This window comes from Cryptomeria japonica, chromosome 3 (genome assembly GCF_030272615.1).
Source record: "Cryptomeria japonica chromosome 3, Sugi_1.0, whole genome shotgun sequence".
In the NCBI taxonomy this organism is placed as follows: Eukaryota; Viridiplantae; Streptophyta; class Pinopsida; order Cupressales; family Cupressaceae; genus Cryptomeria; species Cryptomeria japonica.
The window spans coordinates 716987353-717008159 of record NC_081407.1 but is presented as its reverse complement, the minus strand read 5'-3'; positions in this window follow the sequence as shown (position 1 = coordinate 717008159).

Below are 20807 nucleotides of genomic sequence, written 5' to 3'. Positions count from 1 at the left end.
CAAGATGCTTTAATCTTATGTTTGGATAATGTTAATGATTCCTGGGTAATAGATTTTGGGGCTTCATTTCATGCTACACCCCATAGAAAATATTTTCTAGATTATGTTCAAGGTGATGATGAGCCCTATCAAATTGTTGGAAAAGGAAAGATAAAGATCAAGTTGCAGAATGGTAATGACCGGTTTCTGCATGAGGTAAGACATGTTCCTAATTTAAGAAGAAATTTAATTTTTGTAGGGCAACTAGGTAGTGAAGGTTGCATAGTTACCTTCTCAGATAGTATGTGGAAGGTCACTAAAGGATCATTAGTAGTAGCTAAAGGTGCAAAGGTAGGCACATTATATCTGTGTACTGGTAACACTTACTCTACCTTAGCTGCTACAGATAAAGTTAATGCAGGGACAACAACAATAAATGTTGCAAGAACAGATTCAATAATGTGGCACCATAGGCTTGGGCACATGAGTGAGAAAGGGATGAAAATCCTTCACTCCAAAAATCTATTGCCAGGACTAAAGAAGATTGATTTAGAGTTCTGTGAAAACTGTGTTTATGGTAAACAAAAAAAGTCAGATTTCTCAAGGTTGGGAAAGAGAAGAAGAGTGAGAAGTTAGAGCTTGTACATTCAGATGTATGGGGATCAGCTCAGGTATCATCTCTTGATGGCTCTTGTTATTATATTATTTTAATTGATGACTCAACCAAAAAAACATGGGTATATTTCCTAAAACAAAAATTAGATGTTTTTGAAACTTTTAAGAAATGGAAAGCTTTGGTTCAGAATGAGACAGGAAAAAGTTGAAGTGTCTCAGATCGGATAATGGAGGTGAGTATTACAGCAAAGCATTTGAAGATTATTTTTCCTTAAATGGGATTTAAAAGCAGAAGACAGTTCCAAGAACTCCACAGGAAAATGGTGTGTCAGAGAGAATGAATAGGACCATAATGGAACGTGCGAGGAGCATGAGATTGCATGCTGGATTGCCCTTACATTTTTGGGCAGATGTTGTACATACTGCTGTCTATTTGATAAATAGAGGACCTTCAACCCCTTTGGATGGTGGTATTCTAGAGGAGGCATGGACTGGTAAAAAGGTAAATTATTCTTTCCTAAAAACTTTTGGTTGCGAAGTTTTTGTCCATGTTGATAAAGAAAACAGAACCAAGCTTGATGCTAAATCTCAGAAATGTACCTTCATTGGATATGGGATAGATGAATATGGCTATCGGTTATGGGATTTTGAAAATAAGAAAATAATTAGAAGTAGAGATGTTATATTCAATGAGAAGGTTATGTATAAAGAACAGATGCAGGAAAAGAAGCATGAACAGGACAAACAAGAATATGTGGTGTTGGATGAGATTCTTAAAAATGAAATGCCACAGGTACCTGATGTTCAGCAACAACAGATTGTCCCACAAACTCCTGCAAGTGTTAGACATTCTACGAGGACAAGTAGACCCCCTGAAAGATTTTCTCCTTATTTGTATTCTATTTTATTAACGGATTTTGGTGAACCAAAAGAATTCGAAGAAGCAATGCAGGTAGATGCCAAACAACAGTGGGAACTAGGCATGAAAGAGGAGATGGACTCCTTGATGAAAAATAAGACTTGGGACTTAGTCCCTTTACCTGTAGAAAAATGAGCCTTGCCTAACAAATGGGTTTATTGGTTGAAGGAGGAGGAAGGAGATCAGAAAAGATATAAGGCCAAACTTGTGGTAAAAGGTTTTGCACAAAAAAAGGATATAGATTATGATGAAATATTTTCTCCAGTTGTAAAAATGACTTCAATTAGAACTGTACTTAGTCTTGTGGTTGCAGATGATTTACATCTTGAACAATTAGATGTCAAAATAGCTTTTCTCCATGGAGATTTGGAGGAGGAAATTTACATGTTGCAACCACAGGGATATGAGGTCAAAGGTAAGGAGAACTTGGTGTGCAGGTTGAAGAAAAGTTTGTATGGCCTAAAGCAAGCACCCCAACAATGGTATTTAAAATTTGATAGTTTCATGGCTGAACATGGTTATCATAGATGCCATTCTGATCATTGTGTATATTTTAAGAGATTTGATAATGGCAGTTATATTATCCTGTTGCTTTAGGTTGATGACATGCTTGTTGCTGGGTCTAACATGCAACATATAAATGATCTTAAACATAAATTAGCCAGATCATTTGCTATGAAGGATTTGGGTGCAGCTAAGCAAATTCTCGGTATGAAGATTACACAGGACAGGAAAAATAGAACCTTGAATTTGTCCCAAAGTGAGTATATAAAGAAGGTGTTGAAAAGATTTAACATGCAGGATGCAAAAGCAGTTAGTACACCTTTGGCTAGTCATTTCAAATTGATTAAGGAGATGTGCCCAAAGGCACAGGAAGAGGTTAATAAAATGTCTAACATCCCGTATTCATCAGTTGTTGGTAGTCTGATGTATGCAATGGTATGCACAAGGCCAGATATTGCACATGCAGTGGGAGTTGTGAGCAGGTTTATGAGTAATCCGGGTATGGAACATTGGAATGTTGTGAAATGGATTCTTCGGTATTTCAAAGGAACTACTACGAAGGCATTATGTTTCAAAGGATCTAATGCTGCTCTGAGTGGATTTGTTGACTCTGATCTAGCGGGTGATATTGATTCACAGAGGAGTACTACAGGGTATGTTTTTACTATAGGGGGAACTACAGTCAGTTGGGTTTCTAGGTTGCAAAAGGTTGTTGCACTTTCAACCACTGAAGCTGAGTATGTTGCTGCTATAGAAGCCAGCAAGGAGATGATTTGGTTACAATGTTTTCTGGAGGAATTGGGTTAGACACAGGAGGATCACCCATTGTATACTGATAGCCAGAGTGCCATTCATCTTGCAAAGAACTCTGCTTTCCATTCAAGGACAAAGCACATTCAGCTCAGGTACCACTTCATCCGGACTATTTTGGAGGAGGTCAGTTACGGCTTGAGAAGATTCACACAAGTGAGAATCTTGCCGATATGTTCATGAAGGTAGTTCCACAGGAGAAGCTGATTTCTTCATCAGTTTCTGTTGGTCTTCTTGATTGATAATTGTGGAATTTATACCAGTCAAGTCCTAGTGTTTTATCCAGCGGATGTTGCATGTATAGTGGTGTCGTGTAGTATCAGTCTCTAAGTGGGAGATTGTTCGGTGTGGAGCCTGATCAGTCTCCAAGTGGGAGATTGTTGAAATGTGGCGACTGATCAACAAAGTACTATACACTCAGCACGTTTTTCGTTGATGAAAACCAACATTGTAATAAAACCCTAAAAAGGCCGACTTTGTTTGTTGCCCTAAAAATGCATGTTATAAGCGGCTGGGATGTTTAAGGCATTGTAAGGTTGATGTACTATTTTTGCTGGATAATAAGAAAGATTGGACGACTGTGTATGGTGGACGTAACCCATTCTGGGTGAACCACGTTAAAACTTTGTGTTATCTGTGTCCTATTTTATTTCTTTATCTTTTTGTATTTAAATCTGCATATAATTGTTAGTTCATATTTGCTTCAGATCTGCTTGAAACCCTAACAAAATGGATTCCCTACCGATATGCTCCCCCTAAGCAATACACTCCATCTGAAATGTGTTTCCCTGATATTTTTCACATATGAACATACTCCCCCTTTGACATTAATGCCAAAGACCGGTGAAAGAATTGAAAGAAAAAGAGAATACTGTTAGTTTCACTGGAGCTTAGTCATCTTCAGGATTTCCGAGTATGCCTTTTGTAATAACTGAAGATATGTATCCCATCCGGATTTGAAAGTATCAGAAATAGATGCAAGTACACTTAGTAAGTGGGCAAGTGTTTCCTTCTCTTGTATATCTACCGGTGTGGATTTAGCTAACATATCCATGCACTCTCTTTTGTGAACACCTAATGAATCAAGTCTAGGACTTACCAATCCTCTTATATTTCTTGCTATCCTCATGATTTTATCTCTCTCCTTCTCAAAAGAAAAAAAATGATTCTCCAAGGACAAGATTTGTCCATCAACAAATGTTGTTAGTGTAGTCAATCCATAAAAAGAATTAGTAATTTTAGCCATTTTTCATATAACTCCTTCAATCTACTATCTACATTGGTTGTAAGACTTTCTATGTTACAACACACTCTGTAGATATTAGTACATTGTTTTAAACAAACCTCAATAGGAATAAGTTTTTCCTCAATTTTCTTCTTCCCTATTTCTATAAGCTGATCAAAAGCTCTTATTTTTATTGCTGTGAAATTGTCCAAAGCCTGTCGGTCTACTATCTGCCTCAAAGATTGAAAATTGTTGGATATGTGATCTGTTAGAGTTTTGAGCTTATCGAAAGGGCTTTATCCATCTTCAATTTGATAGTCAGGTATTATTCTGTGCAATATAGAGACTGGTTGATCAATTAATCCTTTATCTGCAATACCTTCCTTTAGTAATTTCTAAGTAGCCATCATCATTAATTCAGTTGGACTCAACTCAGACACTGATTTCTTCTCAACCTGAGAAGTGTCAATTGCCAAAAACCTTTATCAAGGAATCAGTTTTACCTGCCGGTATGGACTCGATAGATTTTACCTTATCTATCTAAACCTATATTGCACCGGTGGCTTTGTCACTTGGTGCAGTGTCAGTTACTGCCGGTGGAGTATTATCCACAGTATTTCCAGTGTCCTATACATTGCCTTGCTCAAAAATGGTCTGTGCCTGTACAAATTGTACACTCTCTTTAACTGTTGGTTGTGTCAAAACTAGAGTTGAACTGCCCAAAATACCTTTCCCTTTTGATTTGTCAGGAATGGTGGAAGATGTTGCCCTTGCAAATTCTTCTTTAGATTGGAGAAAGTCTAGGTTTTTCTAAAAGTGTTTGGTCCATCCTTTACTTGTCTCATTTACCACCTTATTAACTCTCCCCATCATAAGACTTATCTGTCAGGATTTACTACTGAAGATTATCCTATTTGCAGTGTCAATACATCTTTTCATTTCCTCATTATTTACGGTACCACACAATTCCAAAAGTGCAACTTCTTTGATCTCCCTATCCCTCTTAACAACGTCAAGTCTTCTAGCCTCAAGTTTATTATACAAGGATAAAGGTATCTCAAACAAAATTTCAATTAAGGATTTCTTATAGATGTCTATATATAACAAAATAGCCTCTTCTAATTCATTTTTCTCATTCTCTTCTAAATCTTCATAATACTTTGATACATTTTTCAATATTTCATCTTATGTAATTTCATCAATAAGCTCAACACAGGTCATTGTGTTCTTATCGGTTCCAGTATCATCACCCTTCTTTTTGCTTGTGGTTGTCAATATTACTGGTTTCCTCTTCTGCATAGGCTTCGTTGCCCATGGTGGAGGTGCAGTAGGCTTAGTTGCCTTTCTAACAAGTCTACTCCTAGGCTCTACCTTTTGCTAGTCTACCGGTGGTTTTACCACATCCTTCCTTTGTACCCTTCTGAAAGCCAGAGGTTCATTATCCTCAGAATCAGAGTTAGAAGTGATAGGGGAAATGTGAACTTGTGGCTTCTTCACTTCTGCAGTACCAACCTCTACCGGTTTTAGCTACCTATTTAGATTTAGAGCCCAACTGGGTGTCTATTTTATAAAGCACATCTTGTACATATGTAGACATCTTTTCTATTTTCTTCTCTCTTCTTTTCCTGTTAAATTTGGCTTTCACTTCAAGAGCCTTCTCTCTTGTTGTACCAAAATGTTCTATCTCATCATCTGATATGGCATCTAACAACATCTTTGCATAGAGCTCAAAAATGCTATCATCCACCTCATATCCAAGCTCAGTAATCCAGATTTTCCTAGGTTCAACTGCTTCCATAAGAGTTTCATCAATTTTCACCATGAAAAAGATATCAATGGAATACTTCTCCACAACGTTCTTTGAAATTCTCTCCCTTTTCCTCATGTTTTCTTGAAAAGTCTTAAAATACCCCCAAAGTTTCTCATCTCTGTCGGTACCAAGACCAATGATAGCTTGAATTGCCTCCTTCATGATCATGTAAGGCCTATCTAGCCAAACAATTTTTTTGTGAACCCTGCTCAGAATGTATTTGATCACTTCATCTTTGAATTCTGGTATGTACAGAATACCGGTTAACCCTAGATCCTCAATTGCTTTGAATTCTGGTTTGATGGTTCCGGAGTCTCCCAGTATCATGGATTGATACATGATTTTGATGTCCCTAGTGTCCAAATCTTGAAGGGTGCAGTGAATGTATGCCCCCACATTTTCAACATATGTCAGGAACCCTAGAAAATGCTCCTGCAAAGTCTTCCTTTTTAGCGATTACGGGAACCTCCTTAAATACTGGCCTTAACCTATCCTTGACTTTGATGATGGTGGGATTTGCAATAAAAGTAGGAGCTAAAGATCCATATGCCATGTCAAAAAATACCTGAAGGAGAATGTTGGTGGAAGCTTAAGTGCTTCAGATAACTACTCAAAATCCTTTCACAATGCTTTTGCTTGCTCTTGACTCACCTTTACTTCACTCTGAATGTTTGAATGCTCGGTGAGTGAAAATTAATTCACTTACCCTCTTATATCAGTGAATAAAAACCCTAATTTTATGTAATAATGCTTCACCAACAACCCTACAGATTTCGGTTTCACAATTATGTGCCAGGTGAACCTGCATCGATGATGAACACAATTCTCCAGATTTCCTTAGATGTCTTTTGGGGTAATATGAAAAATTTAGCAATGACTTTTCCAACCCCTAAGGCTTATGCCTCAGTTACCGGTGGAATTTCCTATTGGTGGAGGAATACCCTGTTCTATCGATGGAGTTACCAGTATAGATCCATCTCCACTTGGTTCTTTAGATTTTATAACCCATCTCTTGGTGTGATCTTGTTGTATTTCATCTATCTTCTGCTTTCCTTTCTCATTATCTTTGTCATTATTAACTGGTTGAGTCTTTCTTCTACAATACTTAGCAATATGACCTATTTTGTTGCATGCATAACATGTAACATTGTTCTTCTGAATTGCTTTGATATATCCAATATCATTTCTTGACCTACAATGATTAGAAAAATGTCCAAACTTTCCACATGCATGACATTTAACATTCATTCTGCAATCTTCTGATCTATGACCATATTTCTTGCAGTTTGTGCATTGACAGAGAACTGAATTATAGTTTTGATTTGCCTTATTTCTACATTGTTTAGCCATATGCTCAAATTTATTGCAAACTTAACATCTACCATTGAATTTATAAGCATTAGATTGCCTTACCGGTTTCCTCTATTCTGATGAATTTTGCATACCGGTTGATTGATCATCATTTGCAGTACCAGAGCTTCCGCCTTGTATAAATCCAAGTCCTCTAGAATCATCAATCTGTCTTTGTCTTTTCAATAAGTCATCTAGCTATGCAACACTAATCCTAAACTTTCTTGTTCATTGTTTGGGGAGTGTGCCAAATTAGTTCTCAACAGATTATTCTCATGAGTCAATCTGCCACATTCATCAAATTTGTTCTTCAGAGATATAGCAAGATTATCTTCCTTCTTCTTTCTATCCTCAATATCTTTTGATAAACTCATAATCAGATCTTGCATTTCTTTCTTCATGAGCATGTTTGCTTGACTTAGTTGCTGACATTGTTCCTTAAGAGCATTCTTCTCCTCATCATCCGGTTGTTGCAAAAGTTCTTTTCTCATGGCTTGAGCAGATGATAACCTTTCCTGCAGGATAAGAATGAATTCATTTGTAAAATTCAATTCTTCTTGCAATTTCAAGTTCTTCATCCTTTCAACATCATAATCCTCAAGAGCCATCTCAAGTTGCTTCTCCATAGCCATGTTGAAATATTTCGGTTTTAGGATCTTCCTCAAGTTGTTAAACTTCTTCTGAGGTACCAGGATCTGATACCAATTGTTGGGATCTAGAATCAGTGTTCTGCCAGAATGAACACTTTCTAACTTTCTATACCATGCATATATATATATACCAGTAAACAAATAAACAAATAACAAGAAGAAAATAAACCATCCACATAAATGAACACCATAACACATAGAGTTTATACGTGGAAAACCTCAATGAGGAAAAACCATGGTGGGAAATGTGACCCACAATATCAATTCACTGGCCATATGAAAAGATATTACATATAATAGGGGCCTACACTTACAGGAAGGCACACTACCTAGAGAATATTGCTCATCACTAAAGAGCCTCACTAACTACAAGCTTTCTACCAAAGTAAATTACTAAAAAATGAACTCAAGAATGCATCTACTATGCCAGATAGAGTTCCGGTTCTAGTTCTTCTCTGTATCAGTTCATAAACTCTGAGCTACTACCAGTATCTCTTCTCCTCCAAGAATGCTTTCCAAGCTATCTACAGATCATTGCATGATATAGCATTCACATAAAAAATAATCTCCATACACATATTTCGCATCTTACAGTTCTGCTATATTCTCCTATATCCACACATATCATATATCACTTTCACTTCCAAAAATAACCTAGCAAACTGACCTATATACCTATTACAAATGATATGCCTTATGTTAGCTTACAATATATTTACAAAAATGTCGGCCTTGAAAATAATAATTACAAAATGATTTAAGTAAATCCTCCTTGATGTCAGCTTCCAAAGAAGTATTGATGTTGGTGCCAGTGTCAGTGTCGGTGTAGCCCTGAGTGCTCCAAAGCCGGTATCTGTTGGTATATGCTTCCTAGTGTCGGTTTATGACTTCCATCATATCTTGTTGCCATCAATGACAACAAAATGAATCCAATGAGTGTCAATTGCCTACAGATATTCAGGAACAAATTGAATGAAGATGGGGCAGTGGTCAGGAATAAAGCCAGACTGGTATGCAAAGGATACACACAAGAGGAAGGTGAATATTATGGTGAGACATTTACACCAATAGCAAGATTGGAAGGAGTAAGGACTCTACTTGCATTTACAACATACAAAGGATTTAAGATATATCAAATGGATGTTAAATCAACATTCTTAAATGGAATATTGGAAGAAGAAGTCTACATAGAACAACCAAATGGTTATGCATTAACTGAAGAAAAGGATATGGTGTGTGAGCTACATAAGGCACTATATGGGTTGAAACAAGAACCAAGAGCATGGTATGAAAGATTTCACTCTTACTTAGTAAAGATAGGTTTTCAAAGAAGTAGTGAAGATAGTAACATATATCTCAAGACAAAAGGATATAAAATACTGGTAAGTGAGGTATTTGTTGATGATATTATTTTTGGAGGTAATGATGATATGTGTCATGATTTTGCTAATGAAATGAAGAATAAATTTGAGATGTCACTGGTAGGTGAGATACAATTTTTCATAGGTTTACAAATCTAGCATATGAAGGAAGGAATTTTTATCTCGCAATCCAAGTATGTGGAGTGTTGAAAACTTTTGGAATGGGAGATAGTAAACCAGTTGGAACACTAATGGTTACAGACTGTAAATTGTCAAAGGAAAGATGATTTTGTACCATTTGATGAAAAATAATACAAATCCATGATAGGTAAGGTACATTATATTTTCCACAACAAACCAGACATTGCTCATATAGTAGGATTGGTTGCTAGATTTCAGAAAAATCTGAAGGAGTCACACATGATTGCAACCAAGAGAATTTTATGATACTTGAAAGGCACAATAGATTATGGATTATGGTATTCATATGCAGGAGACTTTGAATTAAAAGTATATACCGATGCAAATTGGGCAGGCAATGCTGATGAAAGGAAAAGTACAATCGGAGGAGCATTTTTTCTTGGAAGCAGATTAGTGTCTTGGAGCAACAAGAAAAAGAGTTCTATCTCTCAATCAATAGCAAAAGCTGAGTATGTTGCATCTTACATGAATTGTACCCAAGCAAATTAGATGAAACACATATTGGAAGGTTTCAAGCTGAAGATATTAGAACTGGTAAGAATTTTTTGTGATAACACAAGTGCTATAAATATTTCTAAGAACCCAACGTTGCATGCTAGGACAAAGCATATAGAGATGAAGTATCATTTCTTGAGAGAGAAAGTTCAAAACAAACATGTATCACTGGAGTATGTTTCCACTAAAGAATAACTAGTAGATATTTTTACTAAGCCTCTACCTAAGGCTATATTTGAATATCTCGGAGGTGAGTTAGGGGTTGTACCCCTACATGAAGTCAATTAAGTATATATGGAAGACATCAATCTTGGAGCCTATTGAAAATATTGAAGAAGGATTGGTGAAGAATGGAGCTACTCCATAGGGGGAGTAGCTAATTATAGATTGATGAAGCATGTATAAGATAGATAATGGTTTACCTTCACTTTGGCATTGTTGTCAAAGGGGGAAAAAAGTATATGATTGATAGCCTTATATGTTAAGGAGAGAAGACAAATTGCAGACCAGTTACCAGCTGAAGACATGTAGATGTAGTTGAAGGATAGTTTATGTTGACAAATGTAAACTAGGATTTCTATATTGAACAATGTAAACCAGGATTCCTATACCTGAATCATTTGATAGATAGTATATGTTTTAATATCAATCATGACAATCAATTGGTATTGATATCTCTATTGCTATCAATGCCAAAGGGGGAGAATGTTGGCATTGCATGAATATTGCATTGAAGAAAGTATAGTGTTGTGATTGATGTCAGTAGCAATTGATAATGAAGTAATAAAGCAACCAGTAATGACGCAACGAAGATCAACCGATAACCCTATCCAGTTGAGAAGCAGAACCCTAACCGATGAAGCTTGGCGATAGGTTGTGATGATTTATGATCGAATGATGATCAGTGATGAGGATTCCACGTAATCATGTTGCACGTGATGAGTTTCAAAAAGGTTTTGGCATGTAAAGATAACAATTTATCTTGGGAATGATCAAAGTCATAGTATAAAGTGACAAACGTGTGATGTGTTACAAGATTCAAAGTGTGATGATCCAAGAGCGGTTGTAGATGCCTAGAAGAATGTAAAGTTGATTGCATATAATCTAATGGTCAAGATTGAACTGATGTATGAGAATTTTAGGGTTTGTGTTGTGTTACCGACCTAATGTATTTGTTTATAAGGTCAATGGACTAATTGAAATAGTGGTTGACAAATTTGATTAAGTGTGAAAGTGATTGTTGCCGAACCAGGAGGTGTGTTTGCAAAATGATGTGAAGGCAGATAGGAGTAGTAAAGGATCTGATTCAGCAAGGAAGTGTTATTTCTAGATCAGTCAAAGAACCTGTTCTTCTCTAACCATTACAACAATTTGAAATCCCCTAACAGGGTAAGCTCTAACAGGCTTGTTGTTAAAATCCTCTAACTAGGTGATCCATTAGCTTGGATTTGAAATCCTCCACTGAGGTTACCTTGGTATTACCTTTAACAAGGTATTTTTAGTCAATCCCTTAACCGAGTGGTCCTTAATCGGATCTCTTCCTAACAAAACATTCTTGTATAAGATTCTAACCAGGCTTGGCTCCTAATAGGGTGAACTTTAGAAGAATTCAAAATACTTATGGTTATCCATCCCCACCATGGTTTTCCCCATTTGGGTTTCCATGTGAAAAATCACTGTGTCAAGTGGTGAATGATGTTGTGGATGTGTTTTTGGTATGGTTGATATGAATGATTGGTAAATCTGCATAGATATATTTGAATGATTGGAAATGATCTGAAATATGTTATTATTGGTATTAGTGAAGTGGTTTAAGGTTTTGAACAAAGGATATTTAAGTTTCAGATCTGTTGCATTATATCATTGAAGTATTAGGTCAACCGTTAAGGTTTAACAGTGCAGCTGCAGATTTGTTAAAGTGACTAAATCGGTAAGCTTTGTGATTATCATTGATGGACACACACTTGCATTGAGATCCTCTTTATATGTATGAGTTTGAGCACAACCAGTATTTGTTCCAATCGGTATGTTGTATTATAGCCTTTAGACTATTGATGTTTTGCAGAATGTGTTTGTCGGTCTGAAGTAGCATGTTGATCCCAAGTGGTTCGTGGATACCAAGTGGTACGAGGGACTAAAGCGACATAACATATTTTTAACAGTCTTCATTTTTGTCAAATCGGCAACTGACATTTTGTATGAACCGGTAATACTCTGTGATGAGTTACCAACCGACATTTTGTGATGAGTTACCATCCACCGATTGTTTGACGGTGCCGACACCTAAACAGTACCTTTTTGTGTCATGGTACCAAGTATGTCTAGGTTCATTGAACCTAGGAAATTGTTATGTAATCCTATTGGACCAACATGAAATCAGATTCCTTTATAAGGACATCATGTCTAGGGTTTTAGGTTGTTGATGTGGATATAGCAAAAGTTTATGTTGTTGCTAGGGTTTAATGTGATTGAGGAGTTGGAGAGAATATGAATGTGTAGAAAACTGAAGTAATGCTGGAGTTCATTAGGAATGAGCTACCAAGGATCTAACCAAGCAGTCTGTGCTACTAGCTAGATCATACACTTGTTGATTACTCACATCTTTGACAAGTTTGTATCCCTTAACCGGGTAGGCCCAAAAGCCTTTTGTAAATCCTCTAACAAGGTGGTTCACATTTGTGGATCTAAAATCCTCTAGCAAGGTAGTCTTTAATTGGACTTATCTCCTAACAGAGATTAAGATTCCTAACGAGATCTATTCTGGTAAAGAACATTGTAAGACCTTAACCGGTCTGGTTCCTATTCTGTAGATAGTTACTTGTGAGTTCCATCTCATAGTGGTTTTTCCCATTTGGGTTTCCACGTCAAAATCTCTTGTGTTATGGTGTTTGTGCTTTTGTGGGTGAATGTATTATTAGCTATTTGGTTTGCATGTTTGTTAACCGGTTTCTCTACTAAATTATTTTACCGGTTTACTGTCAGTCTTGCAAAGTGTTTAAGTTCAAAGATTTTTGGCATACTAATTCACCCCCCCCCCCTCTTAGTATTCATCAATTGGTATCAAAGCCTACCCTTCTTTAAGTTTAACCACTTGGAAAGAGATATGGGGGAATACACTTTGAGGGAACTTGCCCACTGGCTCACTCAGTTTGAACAAGCCTATGATGATCTTATGGTCAAATACAAGGCATCTCAAGCAAAAAGGAGAGAACATGCAGAAAAGCTGATGGAGCTATCTGAAAATAGTTCTTCAGATGAAGCAGACATGGAAGCCCTAATTGTAGAAGTAAATAAGTTGAATGAATCAAAATCCAACCTGAGAAAGGAATTGGAAGGACTGACTATCCGGATGTGTCAAGAGCTTGAGAACTGGAGGAAAGCTGAAGATCTGGTGAGAGAAAGAGATCATGAGATCTCCAAGCTAAAACAAGAGATCAGTGCCCTAACTGCTCAACTCCATACAAGCAAAGTGGAAAAGAAAGACATGCAAGGAGAACTAAACATTGCCATCTCTGAGAATGAAAACCTATTGGAAACAAATGCTGCTATTTCCAAAGAACTCTCTAAGTCAAAGGAAATACCTGCTAAGTTCAACAAGAGCACTGTCAAGCTAGAGAGAAAGCTTGAATCTGCCAAACCGGTCAAGAATACCAATGGACTTGGTTATTCCAGTTATGAGGAAGGTGAGACCTCTGGTACAAATGTTGTAACATCAAAGAAACAACTGACATCAAAGGATAAAGGTAAGCAAAAGTTTAAACCTGTTTGCTTTAACTGCCTTAAAGAAGGACATACTGCAAATGTGTGTAGGAGTAAGGCTTACAACAATTTTCCTTATTTCCTAAATGATAAGCCTAGATCCTATAGATTTGATGGTAACTGTTATGCATGCAAAAAGTATGGACATAGAGCATCTGAATGCAGGTCTATTATGAATAAGACTAGAAGATATCCTCAGAGGACCCAAGGAGTAGGTCCTGAACCTTATGTGAACTGGAATCACAACCGGTTTAATGCCTTCAATCATCAGCAAAGAAGCGGTGGTTATCAAGCGGCTACCGGATGGAGAGCAAACTACATGGTATGTCATGGTCATGGTCACATTGCTGCAACATGCAGAAGGAAGAATGGAAACATGAACAATGGACCTTGGAGAGCACCTGGATTGGTTTGCTATCACTACAACGAACCGGGTCACATTGCCAGATTCTGTAGATCAAGAAAGGACATATCTGATGATATACCGGTCACTTCGAAAGGAAACATTGATGTTGACACTATTCAAGCGGACATGAACAAAACCTGGTAGAAGAAACCAGCGGTGTTACAAGAGGAAACGGTTTTTGCACCTAGTGTGGAAATCATGAAACCGATAAACTAAGCTTCAAAAAAGCTTAGGGGGAGCAAACGACAAAATGTTTCAAACCCCTGGTTTACACTGGTAAAAGACCTTAACCGAAATGTGATACATGTCGTCTGGCAGAAGACTGAAAACGGTAAAAAGGCAAATTAGGGTTTACGCCCTAATTGAGGAGCATTAATTGCGGTAGATGAGATGATTAAAAAGATTTTTCAAATCATTTCTCACTATCAGTTTTTGAGTGAAGAAAAGTTTTTCAAAGAGCAGAGCAACAAAAAGGCGATTTGAGCTGAGATTTTGAGAAATTGAGAAACCGTGAAGGAGATTCAAATTCAAACTGTAAATGGTCAAGTGGAGAACACAAAGCGGTGATTCGAAAACCGACGGAGTGTGAAGTGAAGGAGAATTGACAAGCCCTAAATTCACGTGTTTCAAAAGGTATTTCTTGAGTTCTTGAAATTTCTATCGGCTTCTGCATCTCATACCAGTTCTAGTGCATCTATCGAGTCTGCAAGTTTTATTCAATGAAAGTCTAAGTATAATGCCCTATCACAAGTCCCAGCTGGTGTGATAGTAGAAGAGGGAATTTCAGACTACATAGATTGCAAGATTGAAGACCTAGGGTCTCTAGCCATCCACTCCCAGTTAGGTTTATTTTGTGGCAAGGATAAGAAGATCAAACTGGAGTTTAATATTTTGGAGAAGAAGAAGCTCCACAATGTTGTTTACTTCCTAAATGATTTCACAAAGGATCATATAAGGATCATTCTGAGTAGAGTCCATGGTGATAAGATGTACCTGGGGAGAACACATGACATCACGCCACAGGCAATCCATGCAGTCATCAGATTCTACAACACAGGGGAAGTGCCAACCCTAAGGATGGTAAGCAAAACTGAAATGTCCAAGCTCACCAGTTCAGTGAGCGATTCATGAGGCATGACAGTCAATTCAATCAAGGATGATCTGGTGAAGTATGCATGTATGGTGATTGGATACTGGACATTCTCAGCCAGTAGAATTAACTCTGTATTTGTTGCAGTGGTAAATGTCGCTTACCGGATGATAAAGGAGGATGCATCATTTGATCTATGCACTGGTATGTAGAGACAACTCCTATTGAATCTGAAGTCGATCAAACAGGATAATGCACTAAGGTTCAAGTTTGGGCAACTATTGGTTGGGTTGTTCTTCTATTTCCAAGGCTACTTTCCAGGAGTAGAAGATGTCCAGTGGTCTATTGACCAACCGATGACCAAGCAAATCAAGGAAAGCATTGAAGCAATTAGAACCGGTTAACCTGATGTTTTGAACAAGTATTTTGATGAGTTCAGAAGGAAAATGAGCCAACGAATGAGGATATCAGGTGACATCATCAAAAAATATGAGGATGATATCTGTTTCACCATCAAGGTGGATCAATGCATAATGGAGGTTGTTGAGCCTAGACAGGAAGAAGTGGAGCCAATGGGCTATGAGGTGATGTACGATATGCTAGAAGGGTATGCCTCTACCCTTATTGCCTCACCTCTTGATCCTAAGGCAAAGAGGACCATAACCTATCTGGAAAGGGTTACACCAGTCGAGGAACCCTCTGCAAAGAAAGGAAAAGAACCTGTAGTGAAGAAGGAAAAGGTAGTGCCTGCAGCATCAACATCGGTTACTACTGCAACTCCAAAAGTGACCAAGCGGTCACCAGCCAAGAAGAAACTAGAAGCAGCACCAGCTAAAGTGTTTGAGAGAAAGAGGAAGACAAGGAATACCTCTTTAGACTCAGAAGAAATTGTGTCTGAGGAAAAGCCAAAGAAAACACATCAAGCAAAGATGAAGACAAAGAATGAACTGGCATCATCTGCACTGGTAAATATAGATATCTCTTCCTATAAACCTTTGACACATTGTCAAAGAACAATAAAGAATATTGGGAGAAAATTGCTACATGACTTAATTGAGTGTTTTGATGACTTTAATGATGATGAAAAGGAAGCGGTTGAAAAGGAAATAATTTAGTACCTATGTGTTAATGACCGGTCACCCTCGGAGATTAAATCTCAGACACCAGATTCTTTATATATGTCATTAGATAATAGATAGCGCATTGCCATAGAAAAGAAACAAGAAATTAGGGAGAAAGTTTTTGCACAGTACTTTCCCGACCTATCAAATTCTGAATTATTTGATGTTATTGACCAAAATAAAGGACTCTTCTTCACTAGAAGAAGAAGACTCTAACTGTTAGAAGGAAGAGTTGATGATGTTGAAAAAGACACTCATCACTATATGACAACTGTTGTCCAATCTCACAAAGTGCGTCTAGCCAACTAGCAAGCTAAAGAAGAACCAGTTATATCCAAATCGGATGAAGTATTTGATGATGAAGGAAATCCAGTTGTTGAGCTTATCGACACCATTGATGTCAATGCTCTAGATGTAGAGGATGTTACATAGGAAACACCATCTGAGGCAACAGAATAGGAGCAATAGGCTAAACAGGTTGATAAGCAAGCCGAGGACAATCAGAAAGCGGCAAAGGAAGAGGCTGAGCAGAAGAAAAAGGATGAAGAAGAGAAGTGAAAAAAGGAAGAAGAAGAGAAAAAGAAGAAAGATGAAGAGGAGAAGAAGAAAAAGGATGAAGAAGAGAAGCAAAAAAAAGAAGAAGAAGATAAAAAGAAGAAAGATGAAGAGGAGAAGAAGAAACGGGATGAAGAAGAGAAGCAGAAAAAGGAAGAAGAAGAGAAAAAGAAGAAAGATGAAGAGGAGAAGAAGAAGAAGGATGAAGAAGAGAAAAAGAAGCAAGAAGAAGAAAAGAAGAAGAAGGAAGAGGAAGATAAGGAATAGGAGAAGAAGAAGGAAGTAGAGAGGAAGAAGAAGGAAGAGGAAGATAAGCAACATGAGAAGAAGAAGGAAGCAGAAAAGAAAAAGGCTGAGGAGGACAAGGAAGTGGAGAAGAGGAGAGAAGCGGAGAAGAAGAAAGTGGAAGAGGACAAGGCAGGAGAAGTGGAGAAGAGCACCCAGATGGAGACTTCGAAGGCAACTGAGAGTCAAGCTAAACCAGCTGATCTCACCAGTCCTATCGATCTCCAGTCTGCAAGTGAAATGGAGCTAATGCAGAGCATCAAGGTAGCTCAAGAATGCCTTGAAATCATTTGAAGGAAGAAGGAGTAGGATGTAATTCAAGTAGCTGTGGAAACTCTTACTGGTTTGATACCCGGTACAAATCTTCCCAACACCGATTCATCACTAGCTAAACTTAAGCTCCTATGCACAGTAGTGGATGATCAGGTGTAGAGCCTAGAAGAGGCAGTAGAGGCAAATGTGAAGAAGGAGCATCAAAAAGCTCTTAATATAGCTCTAGTGAAGAAGTTGAATGAGCTCCAATCTGAACTGAAGAAAGAACAAAAGGATATAAGGTACGCTCTGGATGAGGGGAATCTGCTACTCAGCAAGATCTTCTAACCCCATCTATTCTATGATGATGTGCTAGCTCAGAAGAAAAATCTTCAAATGGACTTGCAGTCCTACATGAGCATATTCAAGCCACCTTATGATTCCTTTACAACTTATGGGCAAACCATTCACCGATTTCACATCCATTCAGCAAAAATGGAGCAAGAGCTCAACACCCGGTCTAGAGATTTGCAGGAGCTACAACTGGTTCTACTCCCACAATTGCAAATTCTTCAGAAGTGCTATCTGAACCTGGATGCCTTAACAATTACACAGGAGATGAGCACAATTGATGCCATGGAAGAACAAGTCTCCCAGATGCAGACAAAAAAGGAAGTTGCCACCTCCCTACTTGAGTCCTGGTCTTTGTCGATGAAACAATTCTTGCAGGATTTTAAATCTGTTTTTGACAAATATTATTCCTTATTGTCATAAATTTTTATTTTGAAAATAGGATTGTTCAGCTGTACTTTGTCATTGTTGGCCAAGGGGGAGAAGAATTCTATTTGAGAAAAGTATCTGGTTATCAAAATTTTGATTATATGCTCTGAATATCTCAATGTTTATGCTCTACATGCAAAATTGTTATACATTGTATTGTCAAAGGGATAGTGTATATGCTTAGGGGGAGCAATTTTGCAAATGGCATGATTTTGTTGTAAAACACTTAGATGTCAAAATTTTATTTTCCTAAGTGTTGCCATCAATGCCAAAGGGGGAGATTGTTGGCATTTTTGATGTTTATGTTGTGATTGTCATTGATGGACACACACTTGCATTGAGATCCTCTTTATATGTATGAGTTTGAGCACAACCGGTATTTGTTCCAACTGGTATGTTGTATTATAGCCTTTAGACTATTGATGTTTTGCAAAATGTGTTTCCCGATCTGAAGCGGAATGTTGACCCCAAGCGGTTTGTGGATACCAAGTGGTACGAGGGACTAAAGCAGCATAACACATTTTTACTAGTCTTCATTTTTGTCAAACCGACAACCGACATTTTGTATGAACCGGTAATACTCTATGATGAGTTACCAACCGACATTTTGTGATGAGTTACCATCCACTGATTGTTTGACAGTGCCGACACCTAAATGGTGCCTTTTTGTGTCGTGGTACCAAGTATGTCCAGGTTCATTGAACCTAGGAAATTGTTATGTAATCCTATTGGACCTACATGAAATTAGATTCCTTTATAAGGACATCATGTCTAGGGTTTTAGGTTGTTGATGTGGATATAGTGAAAGTTTATCTTGTTGCTAGTGTTTAACGTGATTGAAGAGTTGGAGAGAATATGAATGTGTAGAAGACTGAAGTAATACTGGAGTGCATTAGGAACGAGCTACCAAGGATCTAACCAAGTAGTCTATGCTACTAGCTAGATCATACACTTGTTGATTACTCACATCTTTGACAAGTCTGTAGCCCTTAACCAGGTAGGCCCAAAAGCCTTTTGTAAATCCTCTAACAAGGTGGTTCACATCTGTGGATCTAAAATCCTCTAGCAAGGTAGTCTTTAATTGGACTTATCTCCTAACAAAGATTGAGATTCCTAACGAGATCTGTTCTAGTAAAGAACATTGTAAGACCTTAACCGGTCTGGTTCCTATTCTGCAGATAGTCACTTGTGAGTTCCATCTCACCGTGGTTTTTCCCATTTGGGTTTCCAAGTCAAAATCTCTTGTGTTATGGTGTTTGTTCTTCTGTGGGTGAATGCATTATTAGCTATTTGGTTTGCATGTTTGTTAACCGATTTGTTTGCTAAATTGTTTTACCGGTTTACTGTCAGTCTTGCAAAGTGTTTAAGTGCAAAGATTTTTGGCATACTAATCCACCCCCCCCCTCGTAGTATTCATCATTATCTATTTATACCCTTTGATTATTTTATGAATGGGCTTTTATAGTTATTTGTGCCCATGATTTTGTTGGTTGTTTATATTACTATTCTCTTGTTATTCTTTTGGGTTAATTAGTAGATTCTTTCTACCTACCCTATTATTCTATTAGTTAAATTATTGGGTAAGTTGATTAAATAATATTTTATTATTCTTACCTTGGTTTATGTGATAGTTTGGTAAGAAATATATTATTTTTCATTATTTTTATTGGCCGATGTTTTTCTATGGTTTGGCTTTGATTTTCTATTTATTAGGTTGCCTATGGATTTTGTCGAGTTACCTTCTGGATTTATTAGGTTGTGTGTGCACTTTCTATTTATTAGGTTGCTGAGGATTTGGATATTGGAGATTGCTTAGCTTGCTTGGATTTTGTGGTTGCGCTTCTACAATTTGTTTTTTTTCAATAACTTCTATTATCCAGGTTGGGGAAAAAAAAATTCCTGTGTATTTTATTTTCAGAAAGATTGTATTTTTCGTGAATGCTCAAAAAGATTGTTTTCGAGAGTTTGGGGTAGAGAAATATCTATTGATTTGTAAAGATAAGATTTGATTTATGATATGTAAATTTTTATCTATAGTTTAACTATGGTATTTGGGAATTGATATTTTCTGTGTTTTTGGTTTGTCGTGAATATCTGACACTATGTATGCTTTGTCTATGAACTTTGTTCTCTTGAGGTAGATCTTCTTAGGGATTGAAAGCTTGGTTTTGTTTCTAGAAGAAAGTTGGTATCCTAGTTTGCTGGTGGTTTTTTTTTATTTGTTGTCCCATGAGTTTTTATGGCTGGACATTGTCGGGAGTTATTATTTCAGAGTTGAATCATGTCCTTAAGAGTTCATTTTGGGCTTGGATTTTATATCCCTTAGTTTATTATCAGAATTGCATCTTTTTTGGTTGTATTAATGGGACTTAATGTTATCTGTATGATTTTATTTTGCAAATCATGATTTTATCTTTCCATTCTCATTTTTTGGTCTCTGAATCATATGCACTAAAACTGTAATTATATGCGCTAAATATTTGATCATATGCGTCATATATTAGGTTATATGTGCTAGACTGTGTGTTGTATTCATCGTTTTGTATGTTATATGTGCCATTTTATATGTCATATGCATTTATTAATTAGATGTATGCACTAAAAGGTTAAGAAAATATGCTAGACTATTAAGGATATGCA